General features: G+C 45.4%; 1 protein-coding gene across 7 annotated transcripts in view; it reads right to left on the bottom strand.

Annotated features, from left to right (window-relative positions):
- Positions 1–15,256, bottom strand: part of LOC140207129 (uncharacterized) — a 95,213-nt gene extending 79,957 nt beyond the window's left edge. For 2 of the 7 annotated variants that reach the window (XR_011888506.1, XR_011888508.1), the window contains exons 1-2: positions 11,329–11,536; positions 8,550–8,717 (exon numbers count right to left, since the gene is read on the bottom strand). The gene's annotated coding sequence lies outside the window, so the exon portion shown is untranslated. Of the gene's footprint in view, positions 1–8,549; positions 8,718–11,328; positions 11,601–14,681 lie in introns of those variants that run through there. The other 5 variants (XR_011888504.1, XR_011888507.1, XM_072275458.1 and 2 more) reach the window with 4 other exon arrangements.
- Positions 15,257–16,447: the final 1,191 nt, after the last annotated feature.

The following is a 16,447-nucleotide window of genomic DNA, read 5'->3' as shown; positions in this document are numbered from 1 at the left end:
ACGTAAAGATTTCTACTCCTCATGTATAAGGAAGATGTATGTAATAAAGTCAGTTCAGTACAATTCAATTCACCCTCTCCACTACCTGTTCTGTCATTCTGGCTCCCATTACACCTACAAATTATTTAACCTCCCCCACACACTAGCACTAGCAAGCCTTACCACTAGCATATTAGTCCCCTCTTGTTCTGTTTCCCTAACTAACGAATCCACTATCACCCCTTTGACTTTCTTCTGCCAGGAAATCCCCAGCAACAGTTTCTAAAGTGGTCCACCTGCTGTTGTGTGGGATAGCAACAAGAGAACTCTGCGATGGCTATTTAACCTCATTCTCCTTCCTGAGTCTCACCCAGATTCCTATGTCCTGCACCTTGGGTGTAACTCACCTCTCTTCACGTCATATCTATCATCCCCGCTGACTCCTGGATGATTCAGAATTCATCCATTTCAAGTTCCAACTCCTTAAAGTGCAGCTGCAGCTGGTTGCAAATCTTGTAGGTGAGGGCATCAGGGACACTGGAGGTCTCCCCACCTTCCCACCAATGATCATCTAATTTGTAATGACCAGTGTGCACATAAATCTCGTACTGTGCATTTTTTTTTTTACCCAGTGACAACATGTGCACAGTGAATTTTATATAGAGAGGTATTCATTTTAACAGCTAGCAAATCACTGTTGATAAGAACTTTGATCTCCTCTGGGTTCAATCAAATTCATCTGCACTCTCACACAACCTATGTAGCAGGCCTGTAACAGATAATGAAGGATTTTCTCACCAGAGCTTTTGCACATTGTCGATATGTGGTTTGCTTGCTAAATTACACTTTAAAAAGTTAGATTTCCAAATATCACGCCACTTCTTCCCACTTGTAAATTCTCCAGCAACTTTTGCAAAGCCACAATACACACAGGGAACACCATTTTCTAGGACATAAATATTTCCACTGAATCCTCCTGAGGAATTGAGGATACATTAAAAAATCATTTTGAACCTATGTGACCTCTGGCTAAAAGAACAATTGGGACTGAATAGGAATGTTTGAGCTGAAGTAAACTCTGTCCTCAGCGGTTAGCTAAGACAGGCTCATTACCAGTTCTCTGCGGCTTGCAGAGAGACACACTGAGAGCTGATAACATTATACATTGCACCCTTGTTAGATGATAACATTATATACTGTACCCTCGTTTGAGTAAAGGGAGGAGGACTCGCTGATAAGGACAGGAATGAATATCTGTCTGTAATTAAGTCAGGGCTTCGTAAAATGAATAACTGATAAGTACACCCATCTGTAATTAAAACTTTGATTTAGCGAGCTCTCTTATCCAAGTAATTAAGTTTTGCAGCAACAGACTTGGTGGGCGTACCAGTTCAAATAACATCTTGCAGTAGTAATTTATGGGGCTCACTATGTATAAATATACAGCTGTAACCTGGCTAAGGCAGTCCACTTGTCAGATGGTGGCAGTGCTTACGCGCCTTCCCTTTGACAACTGGGTCTCAAACTCCTGCAGGATAATGCACAATAAACTGTGGTAATGATAAGAAGCTGGTCTCCCAAGTTTTATTCAGATTCAACTTTAACATCTGGCATCATGAACAGGATCCCAATATAGGGAGTGCCAAGCGGACAGACTGAGTAAGCGGCTGGACCACTCTGGGGACTGCGGAGACCGATCGGGCGCCCAATAGGTATTTTACCTTTTGTCGCTCTCCGTTCGTTCCTTTGCAGGTACGGTCCTCCGCCCAAGGCTGATCTCATACCTTGACGGGATTGGGAAATAATCTGTCGGGAGATCCGTATAAGGTCGGAAAATTTTACTAAGTGGCAGGAGGCAGACGTGCCAGGTAAATTTATCAATTGAGCAGGAGGTGCCAGCCGGGTAAATTTATCTGATTGTTAATTGGGCAGGAGGCTTTGTGCCGGGTAAAATACTTAGAGATCATGGGTCAATTGCAGTCGATTGATAGGAGTGGGCCAGGAGCAGCCCTACACAGTTTGTGTGAGAGTTTTCCAGACAAGGCAAAAGATTTGCGAATGCTGAGTGCAGAGCTGAATAAGAAATTGGGGATCAAAATGTGGCCACTGGGGGGGGGGATCCTGGGATATTACCTCATGAGAAAAAGCAGTAAATTTGATATGGAAAAAGAACTGTGGAAAGAAGTGGAAATTGTTGAAAAGGGAACGGAAGGAAAAGGCAGATGTAAAGTGGAGCAGTATATTATTAGCAAGTTGGAGGAATAATGCATGTGACAAAGGGATCGAGGTATGTACTGCAGAAGGAACGCCAAAGGTTGGGAGATGCCAAAAGTGGAGCGTGAATGATTGAATGGGCCCCGAAAACGAGAGCAGGAAAAACAATGTAAGGAAACCAAGGCTGGCCTAGATAGGAGAGAAGGGCAGGAACATCAGTCTCAAGTTTGAACTGAAAGGGAAACACAGAAACATAGAAAATAGGTGCAACAGTAGGCCATTCGGCCCTTCGAGCCTGCACTGCCATTCAGTATGATCATGGCTGATCATCCAACTCAGAACCCTGCACCAGCCTTCCCTCCATACCCCCTGACCCCCGTAGCCACAAGGGCCATATCTAACTCCCTTCTTAAATATAGCCAATGAACTGGCCTCAACTGTTTCCTGTGGTAGAGAATTCCACAGATTCACCACTCTTTGTGTGAAGAAGTTTTTCCTCATCTCAATCCTAAAAGGCCTCCCCTTTATCCTCAAACTGTGACCCCTCGTTCTGGACTTCCCCAACATCGGGAACAATCTTCCTGCATCTAGCCTGTCCAATCCCTTTAGGATTTTATACCTTTCAATCAGATCCTCCCTCAATCTTCTAAATTCCAGAGAGTATAAGCCTAGTCGATCCAGTCTTTCATCATACGAAAGTCCTGTCATCCCAGGAATTAATCTGGTGAACCTTCTTTGTGCTCCCTCTGTGGCAAGAATGTCTATCCTCAGATTAGGGGACCAAAACTGCACACAATACTCCAGGTGTGGTCTCACCAAGGCCTTGTACAACTGCAGTAGTACCTCTCTGCTCCTGTACTCGAATCCTCTTGCTATAAATGCCAGCATACCATTCGCCTTTTTCACCGCCTGCTGTACCTGCATGCCCACTTTCAATGACTGGTGTATAATGACACCCAGGTCACGTTGCACCTCCCCTTTTCCTAATCGGCCACCATTCAGATAATAATCTGTTTTCCTGTTTTTGCCACCAAAGTGGATAACCTCACATTTATCCACATTAAATTGCATCTGCCATGAATTTGCCCACTCACCTAACTTATCCAAGTCACCCTGCATCCTCTTAGCATCCTCCTCACAGCTAACACTGCCGCCCAGCTTCGTGTCATCCGCAGACTTGGAGATGCTGCATTTAATTCCCTTGTCTAAGTCATTAATATATATTGTAAGCAACTGGGGTCCCAGCCCTGAGCCTTGCGGTACCTCACCAGTCACTGCCTGCCATTCTGAAAAGGTCCTGTTTAATCCCACTCTTTGCTTCCTGTCTGCCAACCAATTCTCTATCCACATCAATACCATACCCCCAATACCTTGTGCTTTAAGTTTGCACACTAATTTCCTGCATGGGACCTTGTCAAAAGCCTTTTGAAAATCCAAATATACCACAGCCACTGGTTCTCCCCTATCCACTCTACTAGTTACATCCTCAAAAAATTCTATGAGATTCGTCAGACATGATTTTCCCTTCACAAATCCATGCTGACTTTGTCTGATGATTTCACTCCTTTCCAAATGTGCTGTTATCACATCGTTGATAACTGACTCTCTAGCATTTTCCCCACCACTGATGTCAGGCTAACCGGTCTATAATTCCCCGGTTTCTCTCTCCCTCCTTTTTTAAAAAGCGGGGTTACATTAGCCACCCTCCAATCCTCAGGAACTAGTCCAGAATCTAAAGAGTTTTGAAAAATTATCACTAATGCATCCACTATTTCTTGGGCTACCTCCTTAAGCACTCTAGGATGCAGACCATCTGGCCCTGGGGTTTTATCTGCCTTCAATCCCTTCAGTTTACCTAACACCACTTCCCTACTAACATGTATTTCGCTCAGTTCCTCCATCTCACTGGAAACAGGAGATCTTGTACTCATGTCTGGCATACCAACCCTGTTTGAGGAGAGTGACTGTGATGAGGAGTGGGCACCGACTGTACACCCCCCACCCCACCTTACCAGGGGCCAAGTGCACCCAGTGCTCCCGAACCCCAATCCTCCCAGTACTCAGATACGGTGGTGGCTCAGGTAAAACAGCGGTGGCAGGGAAGGGAAGGTCACTATACCCTGAGATCCACACAGGGAATACCGAGGATTATTCCGAGACAGGGAGGGAAGAATCCAATAAAACCCCAGAGTTAATGTCTCCACAAAGACAATTACCCACCCGAATGCTGCCCAATCCACGAGCAGGAGGAGGGACAGCCCTCAGTGATTCCTCTGTCTGCACCCTGGAAGCCTCAGGAAATGATAATGATCATGAATCAGGCCCCAGATAGAAAAGAAAATCCAGCACAGTTTCCTCAGTGTGTCCGCAGTACTATACAAATTTTTAATGCAATCCCGCAAGATTTATTTGGTCTCTGCTGCATGTTTCTCTCAGCTGATGAGGGGCAGAAACAGGAGGCTGAATTGAGATACCAAACCTATCAATAGTTACAGGCAGGAAACCATAATCAGAATAAACAGACAGGCCAGATTTTTCAAGCCTTGGAAAGGGTTCTCCAACAACCTGTAAACATCACTAAAGTACCTGAATGCAAACCTAAGCCTGGGGAATCAGGACCAGACTATTGGGAGCCATTTGTGGCCTGCTGCAGCACTTTCACAGGAGACCAAGCCTTTAATGATGGGAATCCGTCTGCCCAGTTTGATGTCTTACTGCTCCAATGCTTACCAACCAAGTTAGCCAACATGATTAAAACAAATAATATGGATTGGCCTGACAGTGAACGAAATCGAATGCAACAAGTTCCCTCAGGTTCCCGTTTCTGTGACTTAAGCAGAACGGGTTTGCCAGACGTGCAGGAGGTATGTACTTTTCAGGGGAACGCCTCTGAGGAGGAGCAGAAACTGTGGTCCCAGGTGGGGTGCCAGAAAGACCCCGACCTAGGTTTTTGTATCACCCCAGCAGGACAGGTTTGTGTTCCTACACAGTTTTTTACCAATATTGGTCGATTATATACGTGATTGTACACACCCGGGAAAGGAGGGAATGGTTGGTAACCTGTACCCAGCACATCGGGTACGAATCCCTTGACTGGTGGACCTTTCTCGTGTCTACAAGTTGATCTTATTGAATTCCCTAGAGTACATTGCTATAGATTCTGCTTAGTTATTATAGATGTGTTTAGTAGATGGATTGAAGCTATTCGAACTACCAATACTGTTATGACTGTTGTGAAGGTATTATTACAGGAAATAACTCTCAGGTATGCTGAGCTCTGACAATGGGCCACACTTTGTGGCAAAAGTAAACAAAAGAGTATGTAACGAACTAGCTATCAGGCAACAATTCCACTGTGTACACCACCCACGGGCCGCTGGCATAGTGGAAACAGCCAATGGCACTCTGGAGAGTAAATTGGCCGAACTAACAGCAAAGATTGGACTCACTTGGTTAAAGGTCCTACCATTAGCCCTATTCCACATGAGGGTTACTCCACAGGAGAAAACAGAGTTACCACCAACTGAAATCTTTTATGGACGGCCCATGAGGACACCCTGGGGACCAAGACCTTGTGTACCATTGCTCCCAGAAAGTCTACCAGCAAAATTGGATATGCATACCCTAGGGGAAGAGATGGGGAAATATATATGCCAACTAACCAAAATTCTCCAAGCATCACATTCACAGGTACAACAGGCTTACAAGGAAGAGAACTACCTCACAGAGAGGAGTGAATATCCCACCATAGAACTTAGGAATTTTGTCCTGATCAAGAACTGGGATTGAGGGAAACTCGGACCTCGGTGGAGAGGACCATGTCAGGTGTTACTGACCACTCCCACGGCTGTGAAACTGGAGGGGCAATCTCGGTGGATACATCGAACAGACAACAAACGTGTTACTGAAGGAACTGAGTAGAAGGATTCTCTCGGACTAAAGGAAAATGTATTGGTTGATAGTGGTGTTCATTTTATGACTTTGAGAGGACTCACCCCAGCATCCGGGGGCCCCCATGTTAACACCTTTCTGTCACACCTATGCCAAACAGGTAGAACTAGGGACCTGCTGGGTTTGTGGTGAAATTCCCCAGCATGGTAAAACTATGATTCCAATGTCAGTAATCCTGCTCAACCAGAGTGAGGAACTCCCAGCCTGGGCTTTCTCAAATAACACCTGGGGAAGTGAGGTGAGGAACTGTGGTCTAGTCAGAGGTGACTGTGGCTGTCAGTGTTTTGAGGGATGGTATCTCAGGCCCCCACCAAACAGAACTTCCTATACTGGGAAACATGCATCCTGGCCATACTTGCAGATGCCCAGCAGCAGAGAGGAATAACTGAGACTGAGCGATTTTGGATGATCACTTTTCTCTCCTATGGAGTAGCCAGGAATTCATGAGAGATAATCAATTTGGCTACAGCACTTGAGGAGCTGGCCACAATACTCCAGGGGCCCTGACAGAAACACAGGCCCAAGTAACAGAAATATCCACTGAAATGATTGCAATCCGGCAAACAGCCCTACAGAATCGTAAGGCTTTAGGTTTTATCCTGGCTGAGAAAGGGGGAACCTGTGCTATTATTGACACAGAATGCTGCACCTATATCCCTGATGACTCTACTAACATTACATCTGTGACAAAAGAACCAGTTATCAGAAGATTGATGCTGATAAGAGGACAATGGGGGAACATGCAAGGTGCTAATAAGAGAGAGAGACGAGAGGATTACCGAAAGGACACACGGTTCCGAGTATTGTCAGAGACCGGTGGCTTTGAACCCTGAACTGTTTGAAGTTTGATGGACAGGCGATACCCCAGCAGGGGGATAAAAAGGGATAGGTTCGCTAAGGCAACAGACACACGACACCACGAGGTAACGAGACCCTGGAAGCGGTGTGCCCCCACAAGTTGGTGCAAGTTTTTGAGGTCCGGTCGCCAGACCAGCCATAGACGCACAGGGTAGAAAGGTACGGGTCGGCAGGAACCTGGTGTGTGTGTCCGCCCTTGCCTGGGTGCCGGGTTCATCGCAGAAGAATGATCGTATCTGGAACGAAGGGGTCACAGTCGGTGACCTCAGAAGACATTACAAAGGGTTCGCCCGAAAGCTAACTGCGAGGAATACCGAAGGTCTGTGTGGAATCCGTTTTGAATATTCATTCGCTTTCACTCTCTCTCTCTTCTCCGCGCCCCAACGGCACAACAGCGATTACTGCGAACTGAACTGAACTCAATTGAACTGAACTTTGCGTCACTTGAAACTGATCATTTACCCCTAGACTGCGATAGAGCTTGATTGATCCTGTTATCCTAGTTCTGTGTACACGTGTGTTTTATCATTGCTAAACTGTTGTATTTATATCCTTTTGATTAGAGTACTGTGTTGCTTATTTCTTTAATAAAACTTTCTTAGTTCCAGTAATCCAGACTCCAACTAAGTGGTCCATTTCTGCTGGTTTGGCAACCCAGTTACGGGGTATGTAACACATCCCTCTCCGAGCACACTGCCACAGAGATTGACAGCATCAAGAAAGTAGGGCAGGATTTACACAGGTTCAACGAAGGGTCGAAATGGTGGTCTTCGAAAGCCTGTCCGGTAATATGTGGGGCGAGATATTGCTTTATGGCCGAATAGTTGTACATATGATTGTTATCATTACTGTTGTTGCTTCCTCTGTAAAAAATTACTGCTTTGTTGATCATGTAATGATCAAAAGGAGGGAATGATAAAGTATGTAAAAGGGTTAACACTTCGTTAAACAATAGCAGCCTGCTTTTCTGAAAGAAACTGCAGATGATCAACAGATGTGCTGAGCCATGCTGAGCCATATTTCTTCTTGAGGGTCACTAGCTAGGATTTCAGGATGCTTATCTCCCTGTGCGCTCATGTGTAGAGATAGGACAGCTTCAGTCTGTTCCGTGTGTGTAAGCCATTATGACTATTTTGTAATTTGTCTTTAGGGGCTGTCATGTAGTAAATAACTTTGGCTCCAGCCTGTCTTGTGTGGGGGGTATCTGGACGGATATACCTGTGGTGTAAGGGGAATTGTTAGTCAGTTAGTGGATTGGGCTGGAACAGTCATAGACTGAGTAAGCCCCGGGTGCTTGGAATAAAGAGTTTGTACTTAAACAGTCTCTGAGTGACTTTATCCGGATTCGACTTTCACAGAATGGGAGTGGTTTTAAAGGGCTGGGCTGCTGGAAGCACATTACCAGACCTGGAGTGATTGCGACTGAGTCTGACAGAGGCATAACTGGTTCTTCTGGGCACATTCAGTCTCACTCCAACTATTTCCTACCTGCCCTTGTACAGATATGTAATGTCTAAAGGACCAGTGTTCGAGTAAATAAGACTCACCAAACTTTCTGCCGACTGAATCACTGAATTCTCCAAGTCCGATGGGTTCTCTCCAGTTGATGCTCTCAATCCTCGGGCTGCTTCACTTGCTGCTGTTCCTTCGTCTTCAGTCGTGGTTTGCTTCCAGTTGGGGTTTTTCTTCCAATAAATCTCTCACCGCAGGTCTAACTTTAGCACGAAAGATAATGAAGCACATTAACAATAAAAAGGAGAACCAAACATATCTGCTTCATGTTTCTAAGAACAAATCTCAATGAAATTTAAACATTGCAAGTAAATATAATGATGTCAGTGAACAATCTTTCATTGTCTCTCACACGTCACAAAACGATATGGGATAAGAAGGAGCTATCATTCAGTTATGGTAAGACATCAAACACAGGAACAGAATTAGGTGATTTGATCCATCTGGTCTGCCCACCATTCAACCATGGCTGATTTTTATTCCAACACCATATTCCTGCCTTCCTCCTGTAACCCTGAAGCTACTTAGCAATTATGAATATATTTATCTCTGTCATAAAAGTACCCAAATGGCAGCCTCAACCAAACTCTGCGGCAACAAATTCCACAGATCAGACATCTTTTAGGCAAAATTTTTTCTCATCTCAGTTTTAAAGGGGAGCATGTTTATTCTGGGATTGTGCTGTCAGATTACAGACTCTCTGTCTAATGGAAACATCCTCTCCATGTCCACTGTATCCAGGCTTTTCAGCATTCAGTAGGTTTACTTAACCATACATCCCTCCACCACACCCCTACCGTCCCTCTGAACTCCATTGAGCACAAGTCTAGAACCATCAAATGCTCCTCATACATAAAGCCAAACATTCCTGAGATTATTCTTGTAAACCTCATTAGCAACAACTGTACTGAACACATTTCCAGGAATAACAGACAAATTGGTACCAGGATAATTTACAGGGAAAAGTTATGGTTTCTTAACTGTTCTACTACCACAGAACGAGCCATTTCCATTCCCAGGTTAGAACAGGTCCATTTCAGGAAATATAAACCAGTCCAGGGTGAATGTAATAAAAACAAACTGGAATTTCCAGAAACGCTCAGCAGGTGAGGAACAGCTGTGGGAGAGGAACAAACATTACAATTCAGGTTAATAACCTTTCATCAGAATGACTGCAAACATTTTCAGCTTTTAGTGCAGATCTCCAGCAACTTGAGATTCTGCTTGATTTCCATGGAATGACAGACAAGTCATGGGGGGGGGGGGGGGGGATTTCCAAACACAGTTTGATCACCAAACTCACTGGTCGATTTCTACTGTTGTAAACATAGAACAGCCCATTTACTCATAGCTTCTCCCTGTGAGGATGGAATGGGAACTCATCCTCTCCTCAGATTAGCAGTCATTGCTTCCAAAGGAACTCCAGAAACAAACATCTGATCCCAGACCAGAAATACTCGCTCAACACCTCATGAGCCCAAGCAGCTCGATCCCCGGGTCCATTTTGCCTGGATCAAAAACTGTGATATCCCAGGACCCAACCTCACAGAGTCACACAGCTGAATCTGCCACTCACCGACCCTGAGAGACTCACACATCACCCCCACATCTCACACTGGGTAGTGCAATCCAGGATTTCCCCCCAAACAATGTCCAGATGCTCAAAATTTCTGCTTCATTGCAGAAGGACAACCATCCAGCCGCATCTGTAGAAGCACTAACCAAACCCAAACACCAACAGTTTCATACACCTGGAATGTAGATCACAGGATTATAGCCCAAGCATCAACTCTCCCAGTACTCTTTGATGCCAGGAAAATGCTGTAGTGTGTCAGCCAGTCACAGTTCAAAAACTTGCACCTCCACACCAATGCACAACAGAACTGGTACCTGATGACCCTCTGGCATTCCAGCTAACAAAAACTGATTCTGGAAATAACTCAGCGAGGCCAAAGGTGCAAATGAACACTTCACAATAAAAATAAGGGTTATAAGAAAGATTGCTGATATATAACATTGAGGTGGTGAGATACAGGGCGGATCAAGGTTGACGAAGATGGTTGATGTACATCACTGAAGCTGGGGAGGGGGGTGGGGATTAGGAGACTGGACTGAGGTTGAACAAGATGGGCAGGGATGAGCAGATGGAACCAGGTGGGAGAAGGGATCAAGGACAATCACTGATGGTCCTCCAGCAATACACAGATACTGAATTAATAGTACATACTACTGTATAAAATGACAAAGTTAGAACAAACAACAAGAACTTTGCCAGATATACTTTGACCCTCACCAAATTTTTATCAACACACCACAGAAAGTTTCTGATCCGGACACTTTACGCCTTTGCATGGTAACTATTCTGCCTATGACTGTGAGGGACTGCAGGGACCTTTGGATACAGATCAGCACATCACAGAAACCATAAACTCAAAGGACAAATGTGAGGAGCCTGAGGAAGAGAGGCGACTTGGGGGAAGTTAACGGGACTCAGTGGCCAACATCAGATTCCCCCAACACAACACGGAGGAAGCATCATAACCCACCCGGGGACTTCTTTGAACACCACGTGAACTGCGTCACAAAGCGGAGGGCGGGGCAGATCTGCGGTGAGCAGCCTCACGTGACCAGTTGGCGGGACACCCATTACAATTCTGCGGAAATAGACAGCCTGGGCTCCCGGTTTGGATCGTTCAATGCAGGTTAAGTGAAGTCGACACATTTCTGATGGACCCAGATAATTAGAAAATAAATGAGTTCGGGGCTCACTGCCAACATCAGATCTCCCCGCTCGGGATCGGTCTCAATACTCACCGATGGGCCCGCAGACAATGATCCCGACCCCCGGGGCCCCGATCCAGGAGGCGATAATCCTTTGCCGATCCCGCAGACGAATCACTTCAGCGCTGAGCGGAAAGGCAAACACCGTCCATCCGGAGACTGTGAGCATGCGCGGAGTGATTGTTGCGTCATCCGGAGGGCGGGGCCTCGGGAACAGACGCGCAGCTGCTGCCCGTCTGCGGTTAAATGGGAGGGGCGAACTGGATCACGTGACCTGTGGGGGCAGAGACTCCAGCTACCCGCCACTTTGGGGAAAGAAACAAACTTGTGTTATGTACCAGCAGTAATAGACCACAAACTCAGTTTTAATGTCAACTACTATCTTTATTAGTATATAGAAAATTAAACTAACTACTCTTCTAAACAGAAGTTAACAGTGTTCTGCGTTTGTGCCTCCCACACTGTCAAGTTTAGGAACAAGTAAAAGTTTCAAGGTGGCAAGTTTCAGTTATTCACGGAATGGAGAAATCTGTAAATCCACATTAAAATGCAACCAGGAAGTTATCACGAAGAATTTCACTGGTTCCACGCTGGGAAAACGAAGTAAAAGTCACAGAAGATTTTCAGTCACCGAATCGTATTCCAAAATCCACGAAGAGATTATACAAGGTGACAGTCACAGGAATATTCTTTAGAACAAGTGGTTGCTACACAACATGTAAGTGTCCATGCAAGTGTTAACGAAAGTGGTCGCCACAGGAAAACTCCAACAGTCCACTTCTGGATCAAAACGGTGACAGTCACACATTCAATATGCACTGCGTGCCGCTCCTTCACCCAGTATCAAACTTTTACCCATTACTTTAGCAAACTGCAGCTTGCAGTCCGCTGGCCCTCCAACTGTCTTTTCCTTTCTTTCTCTCTCTCTCTCTCTCAGCTCCAACAGCCAGTGTAGTGACGTCACACTCCCGCCTCCTGCAGGGTCTCTTAAAGTAACACCCACAGCAAAATGAAACCTCTGATCTCGTAACACCTTAAATGTATTAGACATTTCAACCCCCAGGAAAAATATATCGTCTGTCCGCTCTATCTCCACCTCTCGTAATCTTATAAACGTCCATCACGTCTCACCCCAGCCTGCGCAGCTCTGGAGGAAACAACACAAATTGGTCCAACCTCTCGTTATAGCTCATGTCCACTAATCCATGCAGTATCCCGGTAAACCTCCTCTGCGTTCTCTCCAAAGCCCCGACATCCTTCCGAGAGTGCGGCAACCACAACTATGAAAAACTCCAGATGTGGTCTAACTAGTTTTATAAAGCTGTGTCACGAATTGTAACGTTTTAGAAACGAACTAACAGCAATGGAGTTCACACAGGAGTCTGGTTTTGATGTTGAAACCACTATCTTTATTAGTAACACACATCAAAGTTGCTGGTGAACGCAGCAGGCCAGGCAGGAAGAGGTACAGTCGACGTTTGGGGCCAAGACCCTTCATCAGGACTAACTGAAAGAAAAGCTAGTAAGAGATTTGAAAGTGGGATGGGGAGGGGGAGATCCAAAATGATAGGAGAGGACCGGAGGGGGAGGGATGGAGCCAAGAGCTGGACAGTTAATTGGCAAACGGGATATGAGAGAATCATGGGACAGGAGGCCCAGGGAGAAGGAAGGTGGGGGGGGGGGGACCCAGAGAATGGGCAAGGGAGAGGGACAGAGAGAGAAAGGAGAGAGAGAGAAAGAATGTTTGTATAAAAATAAATAATGGATGGGGTACGAGGGGCATTAGCAGAAGTTAGAGAAGTCGATGTTCATGCCATCAGGTTGGAGGCTACCCAGACAGAATATAAGGTGTTGTTTCTCCAACCTGAGTGTGGCTTCATCTTTACAGTAGAGGAGGCCGTGGATGGACATGTCAGAATGGGAATGGGACGTGGAATTAAAATGTGTGGCCACTGAGAGATCCTGCTTTCTCTGGCGGACAGAGTGCAGGTGTTCAGCAAAGCGGTGTACCAGTCTGCATCGGGTCTCACCAATATATAGAAGGCCACATCGGGAGCACCGGACGCAGTATATCACCCCAGCCAACTCACAGGTGAAGTGTTGCCTCACCTGGAAGGACCGTCTGGGGCCCTGAATGGAGGAAGTGTAAGGGCATGTTGTAAGGGCACTTGTTCCGCTTACAAGGATAAGTGCCAAGAGAGAGCTCTGTGGGGAGGGATGGGGGGGAATGAATAGACAAGGGAGTCGAGTAGGGAGCGATCCCTGCTGAAAGCAGAAGGGGGGGGAGGGAAAGATGTGCTTAGTGGTAGGATCCCGTTGGAGGTGGTGGAAGTTATGGAGAATAATTTGTTGGACCCGGAGGTTGGTGGGGTGGTAGGTGAGGACAAGGGGAACCCTATTCCTAGTGGGGTGGCGGGAGGATGGAGTGAGAACAGATGTGCGTGAAATTGGGGAGATGCGTTTGAAAGCAGAGTTGATGGGGGAGGAAGGGAAGCCCCTTTCTTTAAAAAAGGAGGACATCTCCCTTGTCCTGGAATGAAAAGCCTCATCCTGAGAGCAGATGCAGCGGAGACGTGTGTGTTTCTTGAATTTCCAGCATCTGCAGAATTCCTCATGTTTGCATCTTTATTAGTATCTACTTATTATATAGTTACTTAAAGATATAAAGGAAAGTTAACAGTGTTATGCGTATATATGTGTAAATATAACTCCCAAACTATTGAGCCTCAGGGAACAAAGCTTAGAGTCTTGAGGTAGTAAAGTAGGAGAGTTCAGTAATCCATGGAATAAATGATGGGAGAGAGATATTTGTAATCCAGGGTGAAATGTAGAGATAAGGCCGTTACATCAACATAACCGCCGTGAAAGTTGTTATCCGTTGAATCCGTCCACATACGAATTATCAGCGAAAGTGACCTGTCACAGGAATACCGTCTTCCAGGGGTTACCACACAACACACCCAAGCAAGGGTCCCCCAAGATATTCCAAACTCCACTCCTATGGATTACACGAAGTGATAGATATATAGATATACTTTATTGTTCGCGAGGGAAATTGGGTTTCATTACAGCCGCACCAACCAAGAATAGACCATAAATATAGCAATACAAAAACCACAAACAATCAAACAACAAAATGCAAACTATGCCAGATGGAAATAAGTCCAGGACCAGCCTATTGGCTCAGGGTGTCTGACCCTCCACGGGAGGAGCTGCAAAGTTCGATGGCCACAGACAGGAACAACCTCTCGGTGGAATATGGCCGGAGTCCAACAGCAAAAAGTTCAATATCCGGTCTACAAACACGTTCCTCGATCGTAATATGACCAGGATTGCACCATCCATTGTTAACCAAAACAGTAAGCAACGAACTCTTTGACGCTTACCGCTCTCAGTGCACTTCCGGTCAGCCCGAACGGTCTGGAAGCCATCCACGGAGAAGTTTTGGTCGGGTATGTCCTCGTGCAGCCCCATTTCAGTAAAACACATAACATTGCACTCCCGAAATGTTCCCTGATGCCTGGCTGGCGCCGTCAACTCGTCTATTTTATTACCCACCGAACTCCTCTTCTCCATAAATCTCTGTTATCTTTACCCGGTCCTCTTCCCTCGCCTTTGTGATCCCCCTCTGCATCCTCTGTGTGTTTTCCTCCAGATTTCAGCAGGGGTGTCCGCCGCTCTGCTCACTAAACCGGCCGGCATAAGCGCAATCAGTTGGTCCCTGGAATAAACAATGCGACCATACTGCTGCCCCGCTAATGAGACGTGTCGGAATGTAACTATTTCCAGCGCTAAAAACCCAAATAAAACTCTCTCTACCAGCATGTTAGAGAGGGTGCAGCTTCGACATGTTACCGTGAAAAAAAATACAACAAATAACGTAAGTTAAAAAAGTAAGAATACTAGTCGAAACGGCTGCAGCCGAATTCGTTGTGGTTCCATGTGCCGATGATCAACCCACTCTTGCGGGCATAGGAGAGTTCCAAGCCTCAGCTGTGACAAACTGAATCTATCAGCTTTTCCAGTCCCTCTCTCTCTCTCTCTCTCTCTCTCTAGACTGGTCGACTGCCTGTCTGCAGATCGCTCTCTCCCCCTTATGGTTAAATCCACAGTCAGCGCCGTCAGCCTGTGACTGACGTCATAGTCCCGCCTCCTCACTCCGGCGCTCTTAAAGACACAGTCACAGTCCGACCGCAGGCTCGCAACAGCCGCAACACAACTTCCCGACTTTTCAACTCAGTGCTTCAACTAATAAAGACAACCACGCCATTTGCCTTCTTAACCACCCGATCAATCTGTGCAGTCTCTTTCAGGGAGCGATGAACTTGGAGTCTAAGATCCCTCTGATCATCAACACTGTTCAGGGTTTTGCATTTAACAGTGTACTGTCTCATACATTCGACCTACCGAGCTGCCAAGATGATCATCTTATCAAATCTCACTGAGATTTCTCAGGTCCTGTTGAATTTCTTTCCTTTCAAATCTTTTTATTGTATATATATATATAGGAAAAATAACATGAATACATCGAAGTAACAACACTTACAATGCCTGAAAAAAAACATCACCTTAAAGATTGAAAACAAAATTTTGTGATAACAGAAAAAAAAACTACTAAGCAGGAAGGTGAGAAAAAAAAGAAAACCCATTAGGTGTACAACCCCGGAGCCATGCGTCATACAAAAAGCTTCTAAAAATAAACATCAAACTGCCAGCAAGAAAAGAGTTTACAATTAGATCGTGGAAAAATTATATCAATTAACTCAAATGATAATAACGAGCAAATGAGCCCCATCTTTTCTCATAATCAAATAAAGGTTCAAAGGTTCAACTTCTAATTTTCTCCAAACTAAGACATAGCATCTCTTGAGAGAACCATTGTGACAAAGTGGGAGCTGATGTATCCTTCCACTTCAACAAAATAGCCCTCCTAGCTATCAATGTAACAAATGCAATAACATGTTGGTCAGACACAGAAATACCATGAATATTTTTGAGGAATTATTCCAAAAAGCACAGTTAATTTATTAGGTTGTAAATTAATTTTAAGTACTTTAGAAATTGTTGCGAAAACTGACTTCCAGAACTGTTCCAATATAGAACAAGACCAAAACATATGCGTCAGTGTAGCTATCTCAGTTTTACATCTATC

Source organism: Mobula birostris, chromosome 13 (assembly GCF_030028105.1).
Source record: "Mobula birostris isolate sMobBir1 chromosome 13, sMobBir1.hap1, whole genome shotgun sequence".
Classification (NCBI taxonomy): domain Eukaryota; kingdom Metazoa; phylum Chordata; class Chondrichthyes; order Myliobatiformes; family Myliobatidae; genus Mobula; species Mobula birostris.
The sequence above is the reverse complement of the archived record's forward strand: the minus strand, read 5'-3'. Positions and strand labels throughout refer to the sequence as shown.